This window comes from Halyomorpha halys, unplaced genomic scaffold, assembly GCF_000696795.3.
Source record: "Halyomorpha halys isolate HHAL.00 unplaced genomic scaffold, Hhal_1.1 Scaffold10.1, whole genome shotgun sequence".
In the NCBI taxonomy this organism is placed as follows: domain Eukaryota; kingdom Metazoa; phylum Arthropoda; class Insecta; order Hemiptera; family Pentatomidae; genus Halyomorpha; species Halyomorpha halys.
In genome coordinates, this window is record NW_027107501.1 from 1,688,790 (window position 1) to 1,698,497 (window position 9,708).

Below are 9,708 nucleotides of genomic sequence, written 5' to 3' on the forward strand. Positions count from 1 at the left end.
TTTACGATTAAATAAGTCAATCATAAAAATCAAATCAGGTCTCTGACGAACATACAAAGAGGAATTATTCCATCTAGTTTTATACCCAATGACAAGAGAAGAGAGAAGTGAGCAATAAATAATGTATTGCAAATTGACGATTGCTGACTAGTATTTGACCAGTAATAGCCATTGTCGCGTGTCCGTATCATGTTGCCTCTGATTTAGGCAATATTGGACGATTACCGAACCATTCCGTGTTGTCCCCTTTCGGATTTGTCCACTCCGATTGCCTTATATTATAGTCATTGTTTTGTCTCATTTTTATTTACCTAGTCAGCTCCCCATTATTATTGGGTCATTGGGAAAGAGCATTTCCCAATCGGGTCGGGTTACGACTACTTTTGTTTTTAATTATGGTGTAATCTTAAGATAATATTATACTTCTATTAATGGTTATTAAACTAACTGATATCAAAAAATATTAAGCACTGATAGTCTAAGCATTATCTGTATGTCACTACAACTTCATAATATCTTTACTTATAATTTTCACACTTCACATATTTTTTGTTACTACTGTTAGTATACATTTATACTTTGTTAATTTTTCGTCACAACTTCACGTTTTACGTATTAATTATACATATACCTTAGTCTGCATGTTTTCTTTTCTTATTTTCACCACATAAACCATATATAATTTTAATTTCTATTTCCAAAAAATCCCTTTAAATCACCTTTACCCTTCGTCGTTTCCCTACCGACTGTCCTGCAGTATCCTTTAATAATATTCCTCTTACTCCTGTTGAACAGATCCGCTACCTTAGACTACATCTGAACAAACGATTGACTTGGAATCCTCACACATGACTGAAAAGACAGGAAACTGGAAATCGATTCCCACTATTACAGCACTTACTAGAAAAACGGTCTTAACATCTCATTCATCATTACAAAAGAATGATCTACATGACTATAAAAAGGCCTATCTAGGCATACGAAGATAAGCTTTGGGATGCAGTAAACCTTCGAAATCCTTCGTAAAATCAATGCTTCTTACTTTGTAACTAATCCATCCATAAAAACCTTAAAGCTCTATAAGTAACTGATCTAGCCCTAACCAGATATCAATATATCATTATTAACTCCCTAACCACACTAGTTTATAACCTTGTTCCCTCTTCCTGATAATCCTCCAAAGATCCTGAAAAGAAGATGGGCTCGAGACCATCTAATGTAAAAGTGTTATTAGAGTGCTACCAGAGGGAAGTATCTCTACATACCTGTATCATACCATTGCAATCTAAAATCACATTAACTATATGTGCTTTTATGTCAATACAGTTATAAATATCAATAAATAAATAAAGAATTTGTATTTATGAATTTTTCTTATTAATAAATTAATGAGAAAAATTTATTTATCAACGATCATTTTATTGCTAATTAATTAATTAACGGATTATAAGTTAGAAATATAATTACTATACATCTCATTATCTATTAAAGCAGTAATTAATTTAGAATTTTTTTACTTAGATAAATCGCTGAGTTATATGTATAGGTTAATTAAGGTATTTGTTGTTAGTATTTGTATAGTTATTAAGGTTAATTTGTTGTATCGTTTAAATTTTAAAAAACAATTTAAAAATGATTAATTATATCAATTAAAACTATAAATAGCTGTTACTAGCAGATAATATTGACTTCGTCAATAATACTAATATCTCATCGATTTTTTCCTTGTTCTTTCTTCCATCTATATTATAGGATGTATACATAATGTGAGTTATATATCTGTCACAGGGAAAATATCCTAAAAACAAAAAAAATGAAATTGCACCAGAAAAGAGAAAAAAAGGTTCCAAATGGCTGAAGATAAGAAGCCCCTATAGAAATCATGGAAAGGTTTCCCTTGATGGCGAAGTGAATAGATGGCTCCATAACCTCCTGCATAAAGGAAGGTCAGGGTGTGAAATTAATGCTGTTGAGTTTCACATCCTCGAATGTTAGTGTTACTTCAGTTAAATTTAAATTTGCTTTTGATATTGAACTGTAATAAATCTAGATTTATTATTTTCATTATAGTTATTAAAAAAAAATTAAGAACTTTGGGCTATTTCAATGCTTAATAAACAGTTTAAGTGCTATTAAAGTATTCATTAAGTAATAAATAATTATCTGCCACAGCCGGATTCGAACCCTCCTTGGAATTAGTACTAAAGTGCCTTACTATAGTATCAGAATATTCTTAAATTCCTCTAATTTAGATAGGGATTTTATTGTAGTCTTAAGAATTCAAGCTCTTAAATTGTGACCACAAGCTCTAATGACAAAATTTCAGAAGCTACAAGATAGCAGAATTTATCACTAGTAAAATGTTTGATATCCTTACAGCTGAACATTTAAGGGCAGATATAAATATGGCTTTACAGAATTTCGGCACTCAAAACGCCATATCCTTAACTCAAGACGGCACTGAAGCAGTAAAATGAATTATGCAACTTTGAAAGGAATGGCTAAAAGTTTATAGCGCAATGAAACGGACTCGTTATATTTTCCTTCATAAAAAAAAAGATTAAAAAAGATAAAAAAAATGTTAACTTTGCAAGGATCTACAAATAATACAAGAAAGATAAAAAATAAATATTTAAACCAAGAACAAGAACTTATTTTATTTTTAAATACAATATTTATTTCAGCTTTTACAAAAAATAAAAATAATGTAATGATATGCCAAATAATAAATCAATCAAAGACATAAAAGGAAACACAATACAAAATAAAGTAGACTTTCTATTTATTTGTTTTGATCAGGAACATAAAATAGAATCGAACAAAAACATATAATACACATTTCTTATACTTTCACTTCACAAATTAATCTTTTTGTTTTTAAGAGCTCTTGAGAAACATCTTGAGATAGGGAATACAATATTATTTTTTTTATCACCATTATATGACTACAATTCTAAAACGCTACTATGCTGTAGAAAAAGAGCATTTTGTGCAAAATGTTTCTTTATTTCTCTGTAAAGCAATTAATTGTGTTAGTTCGTCTAGCTTCATTATTTAAACATATTTAACAATATTATCCGAGGATATAAACTATATAAAACGAAGAATTTTGGATTTGTTCATAATTACTCCATTGATAAACCTATATTGTGCGACTTGTAATATTAAATTTTTTTTTACAGTGTATAGCATTAAAGACCAGTTATAAATTATTAACAAAAAAAAAAAACAAACAGTAAAATCGGAAAATATGTTTTAAAGGATTTTACTATCTTATAATTTTTAATTACAATAAATTTTATAATTACAATTTTCAGAAATAAATTTCTAAAATTCAGGTTAGATCATGTTACTTACTATAGATCCAGGTTCGAATCCGGCTTTATTGTTCTGGATGCATCGACCAATATATCAATATATGCAACTGTGCCGTATTATTACAGTTGAACCACTTCATTGTCATTCTACACGAACAAGTCTATATAACTGGACAAAAAATAAATAAAGGATGGTCTTGAGTGTTGCGTAAAAAGCTCTACGGAAGCGGACCATACATAATTCAACGCTAACTTTATTTCGGTTCGGGGACCGACCTCTTACATTATTATTCGGATATCTACTCTGTCTTTCTCAGGACAAAAGATACCTTTATCAGGACATGTAAGAAAAAGAATTTCAGGACTTCTTCTACCACTTCTCGACATCCACGGTATACAAGGCCTAGATGTTTTCGCAACCATCCCACGCAGCTGCCCTGTTACCCATAGAACCTATATAGAATGCAATAAATATACCACGCCGTCTAACCGTGTTCCCATAGCTCACTAACCTCACATCAACACAAATGACCCAGTAGGAGGCTAATAATCAATGATCACATCCAGTTCCCACCGTAAGTGGATGATGACAGCTTGCGCGCAAGAAATTCTAGTCCAGGCTCGGCAATGCAAGCAAACCACTGTCATTACTAACTCCCACTTCGGAAACATACAGAGAAAATTGACACATACTATTATGCTTGAAATGCTAATCACGTATACGGAACGGCAATTCCTTAATATCATTTGAATATGAATTGCTTTTACATAATACCTTCGGGATAAAACAATTATGGATTTTTTACTAAGAAAAATATATATATAAATAAATAATGAAATTGACCAAACCTTCTTAACTACAACACTGATTTTTTCCTATCGTTAGATAAAAATAACAGATATGTGGACAATGATCTTACACCCATCACCATATAAATGTTAATCTTATCTAGAATAACGTAAAGTAAAAAAAAAAATTAATTAATATTTTAATACATTTTTATGATATTAACGTTGTTACTTGTTCCAACTATGACAGGAAGTTCAAGGTACGCTACTAGTTGCCAATATCTTTCAGCGTAAGTTATGAAGAAGAAATTACTTTAGATATTACAGATATACATCCTGATAAAAACACATGAATGGTAAAGCGTTCAGTACTTTGTAAGGAAGTACTGATTCTTGAACTACTGAATGCAAGGAAGTGATTTTTCAAGATCATGCATAAACGCCAGCTTTGTCACAATTTCTCACAAAAACTGAGTTATTTGTAAGTAGATTTCATTTAAAATAATAATTTGGATTGTCAAATGGGAGAAGTATTACCGATTTTTAAATTATAAATGTCTTTTTTTTCTGTTTCTTTTTTTTATTTTTTATTTTTAATCTCATAAATATGGAATATATACCTATTAAGAGAGAGTATTACGAACGCGCAAAACCTCAAATTCGAGTTTTCGAAGGAAATATATATTTTAAGGTCCCATGAATCCAAATAACCAAGACTGGCAAAATGGTTTGTGTGTCTGTGTATGTGAGAACAGCGCATTAAAAAAATATATATTCTCATTGTTAGTAATATCGTATTTATATATTAAAGAATTTTATAAATAAATATTATAGAAAAAAATAATTGACATCCAATCTGAACGGGAAAAGCCGAGGTCCGCTATCTCGATTGCAATACGGATTCGTTATCTTTTGTTTGCAAAAGTTTCCTGTTGTATTCTTGATAGGAACAAAATTTATATTTGTAATTGTTATCGGGAGAGATACTTAAATACGAATTTGGACAGCAAGAAAAAATTAAAATTTTTGATAGTAATTTCAAATGCATGAAAATTACAAAAATTACGATAACTTCAAAACAAGCCCACAATTTACACAAAATTTGGGGACGTACGTAGGATAATAAGTGAAGGTCGTGTGATAGCCAATATTTCTTATTACTGAGCAATATTGTTAATCTAACAACTTTAATTTGTCAGATTTAATTATAAATTAAGGGGAGATAAATTAATACTTTTTACATGAAAGTAATAAATGTTTTTTAATTTTAATTAGGACCACATAATTATACTAGAAAAGTTAAAAAAAAAAAATACTGTTGCCCGCACTTACCGTAATTTAGCCCACAGACATAAAGATGGAGTTCAATAAAGACTTCAGTAAGGAATAGATAAAACTGAATCGTTAATATAAAAGTTTAATACCTTCATTATGAGATAAAATTTACATCCGCACCAGGCTGAGAACTCCAAGACTTTCAGAGTCGGAATTGAGAAAAAAATAAAATGGACATGAGCGACATTCCAAACATTGTTGGTCGGAGGAATCCTATAGCTGGAAAAAGGAGGGAATAATTTATTTTAAAAGGATTTCACAATAAAAAAAGAAAAAGTTTTATAGGTGTTTGTAGGTTCGTAGTAGTAGAGATATACACAACTGTCGAGAAAAACAATATAGAAAAAATATGTTTAGGAAACTGACAAGAAATACTTTTTATATTTTATTCAAGTAGGAGAGTCATGTCTTCTTTAACAGATAAACCTCACCTTCCCAATTCACAACAGCAAAAAATATGTTTACTGATACAGTCATATCACTTAAAGCTAATTTCTAAACAGCATATTTAAAAATATAAGTATTTGTACGTGTGTAAACATAAGAAAAAATTATAGTACAAGGTCGAGACTTTTCTAATGATCACATGTATGCACAAAATGATAAATAAATATTGTGCAATCTCAATATATTATTCCAGAAAGGAATGAATGAAAATAAATTGTATGTTGTTTCGAAGGATGATAATAAAAATGTATAAATACACCTCTCTTTGAAAATTATTTAAACGAAATCACATAAATTAATTAATACATAAACTAAAGGCCACGCATTCATAACGGGAAACTCATTTGAATTTTCAGAACGTTTCTCGCATACGAAATGATATAATTCATTATACAGCGACGCGTGAAGTCTCAATTCAACAATGTGCTGTGTTAAGTTGTGTCTTGTATTCAAGGAGACGAAAAAATTGTTAAAAGAAATGGTTTTAATAACCTCGATGTAAAGATATAAGATGAAAAATCAAATTTCATACATTGCTTGAGAGATAAAATGTTACATTATACATACCCAATACACATAACGACCTTTATCAATGTGATAATTGAATCACAATAAATTATTTTATGGTTGCTTAGAACCATTATCTAAAAATAATTACTTTAATGAAATACTGAATTAAATATGAGAATTTAGCAGTATATCAATTTTCTTCAAGGTAAGTATCCTTGGTCCCATCCTTTACAGGATCACAGTCTATACAGCTGACATCCCGACCAATCCTAACAACATCCTCACAGTTAATAATGACCCTTTGAATGCATATCAAACTCTCCAGCCCATATCACAACCCTCGAAGAAAGGTGCCAAAATTGGAGGATAAAAATAAATCCCATCAAATCACCATTATCCTTCGCCGAAAACCTGCCGACTGCCCTACACTATACTTTAATGATGTTGCTCTTACCCTTGTAGAACGGATACCTTGGACTATATCGGGACAAACGACTAACTTAGAATCCTTACTGAAGACAGGAAACTGCATGTCGATTTCGACTATTACAACACTTACTAGTCAAACGGTCATTCATTGCAAAAGACTGATCTACATGACTGTAATAAGGCCAATCATACGGAGTTGAGCTTTGGGGCTCCACTAAACCTTAAAATTCCTCTCGTATCCAATCCTTACAATCTAAAATCCTTCATAAAATCCTCAATGCTACTTACTTTGTCACAAACAAAATAATCCATAAAGATCTTAATGTTCCATATGTAGCCGATCTATCCCAAGCCATATCAATCCTTCCATTATAAACTCCCAAACCACTCAAACCCTCATACTCTTTCATTCCTGATAATCCTCTGAGGTGTCTGAAAAGAAGAGACCTTAATTGTAAAAATGTTTGAAGAGTGCTACCAATGGGTAATTTCTCTACATGCCTGTATCATACCATTATGATTTTACATCAAATTTACTTCTTGTATTTTATGTACAGTTGTAAATGCCAATAAAAAATATTAATTTTAAATATTCAAATATTCAAGCATAGAAATATGTCATATAGATTTTGTATTATTTTTATGTATTATGTTAAGTATGGATTAGAACGATTACAAATGGTTTTAGGAGAAAAAATGACAGGACAGGATGAGAACATTAATACATAAAGCGAATAAAGACTTTATTACGCCCATGCAAAATCTGAAGGCATTGAGGCAGGTTCAATGAGATGTCATGAAGGCAATGGTGCCGGAATAATTCGATTTTCTTAGGAAAGCCCGTGGGAGATATGCTAGGTCGCTCCTGTGTTCAACCACCGCAACCAATAACGGATTTCCTCCAAAGGTCTTTGAACGCTTTATTCTTTTATTATTTAAATATAATTACATTTATTATATACAGAGACATCAGAGTTAATAACCAGTGCTCGTAAAATTAGTCTGCTAAAAGGTCTAATAATAATTACACTACAACCCCACTTATCCGGGCCGCCAGTCTGTTGATCCGTACGATCCGGACAAAAAAAAAACCCTATCAATTTAACTCATGTATTAGGTTATAATTAAAATACAATACACAACTTAATATATGGGTGATATAAATATTAATATATGATAAAGTTAAGATAAGTAACAGTTATCTGTTAGGTCAATGTCAAATAATAAATATAAAACCTAGAGATGTATGATCTAATATAAGAATACAAATGACCTAAAAGTTTCAATAGTTGTCGAAAATTCTGTTATTTTTTGCTGAACATTTTCTCTGCACTGTATATTTTTTTATTTATCATGGGTTGATATGATAACCGGCTAGGCGGGGTTCAACTGTATTGGGTAATAATAGACAAAAAAAAATATCAGGTAGTTCCCAGGCCACTCCTAACAAGTGTGTTAAGTCGAATTAAGGTAAAAATTACTGCATAATTTACTCAATTTTGAAAGCTCTTCTATTGATTACATAATATACAAATTGATTACAATTTAATGTCTTTAATTTTTAAAATCATTAAAGGGATATATATATATATAAAAGAGAATCATTTGCAGATGTACCATTCAAAAGTTTCTAGAAAGCAATTTCTAACGTTGATATTTCTAATTAATATTTTTTTGTACACATACTTTTTTTATTTTGATATTAAATCTAATTTTAATGTTTTTTCTTCGAATTAAATTTGAAATATTTCCTTTTTAGATTTCAAACAGATTTCATGTTTTCAGAGGTGGGATATGAACCAGACAAATGTTTTTGGCTAAGAACAAAAAAAAAATCATGGACGATTTGTTTTTTGTTTATTATTCGAAAACTTAACACTAAAAACAGCAAAAAACATGACAAATAAATCTCCCTTAATATTTTAGGTTTCGAAATTCAAGCACTCAAAAATGAAATTAAAAACTTTAAGTCCGTATATTAATAGAGTCCGTTCGGCATGCTCGGCTTAACCCAGGAGCAATTATTATTTTAGTTAGTATAATTATTTATTTATTTATTTCCACCTTCCCCTGCCTTATAAGCAACACACCTGTGCAGCAGGAGTTCGATGTTAGTATAATATTTCTCAATCACTTTTTTATTTGCTGATCCAATAAATAATTAATTTTAAATAAAGATTATGTTTAATTTATAATTGCCTCTCCCCTAATTAATTGTTTATTAGTCACTGAAAATTAATACTAATTTGATTTAATAATTAACAAGCCAATAATGTTTTGTTTTTTTTTGTTTTGTTTTTTTTAAAAAGAAATGAAGTACTTCCTCATATATTAACATCAAAGACCGGAGAAATTTGAAAAAATAAATAAAATATTTTCCCCATATACATATGCCTTGAATTCTAAAATTCCTACTTTTTTTTTAAACCAATGAAATATACAAAGTGAAAAAAAAAATGCTGGAGAGAAAAGAAATCGATATAACGGGTTTAGTGCGAGACTCAAATCCGTTCCATACCGCGCGGAATGGAGCGACAAAGCATGAGACGATTACGACCGCACAGATATAATACTATCGATTGTAGAGAATAGCTTTAAGTTGATGGGGGAATCTCGATTTATCTTCTAATAAAAACCTAAGGCCAAGGTCCCTCTTTTACAGATGCCGCTCCTCTATTGCCAATATTACCTCCCTTACCCGCCCCTCTCCCCCATAAATTGATTTACATGTGATTGAATTGTGAATTTATGGTCTTCATTCATGGAACTTATTGAGTTCTGTCAGGACCGGCGGGTAGCTTAAAACGGTTTGGGCAGACAGTAAGTTTTGAGGGAGAAATTCATAATAATAAATAATAACAAAATATATAAATAAAAGAAA

The 9,708-nt window shown here is 30.4% G+C and overlaps 1 protein-coding gene and 1 long non-coding RNA gene across 2 annotated transcripts in view; both read right to left on the reverse strand.

Annotated features, from left to right (window-relative positions):
- LOC136795405 (uncharacterized) overlaps nucleotides 1-9,708 on the reverse strand; it is a 158,757-nt gene that overhangs the window by 82,624 nt on the left and 66,425 nt on the right. The window lies entirely within an intron of this gene.
- Nucleotides 2,930-9,708, reverse strand: part of LOC136795406 (uncharacterized) — a 19,183-nt gene continuing 12,404 nt past the window's right edge. Inside the window, exon 3 of the long non-coding RNA XR_010842990.1 lies at nucleotides 2,930-3,012. This is a non-coding gene — a long non-coding RNA (uncharacterized lncRNA). The remainder of the gene's footprint in view (nucleotides 3,013-9,708) is intronic.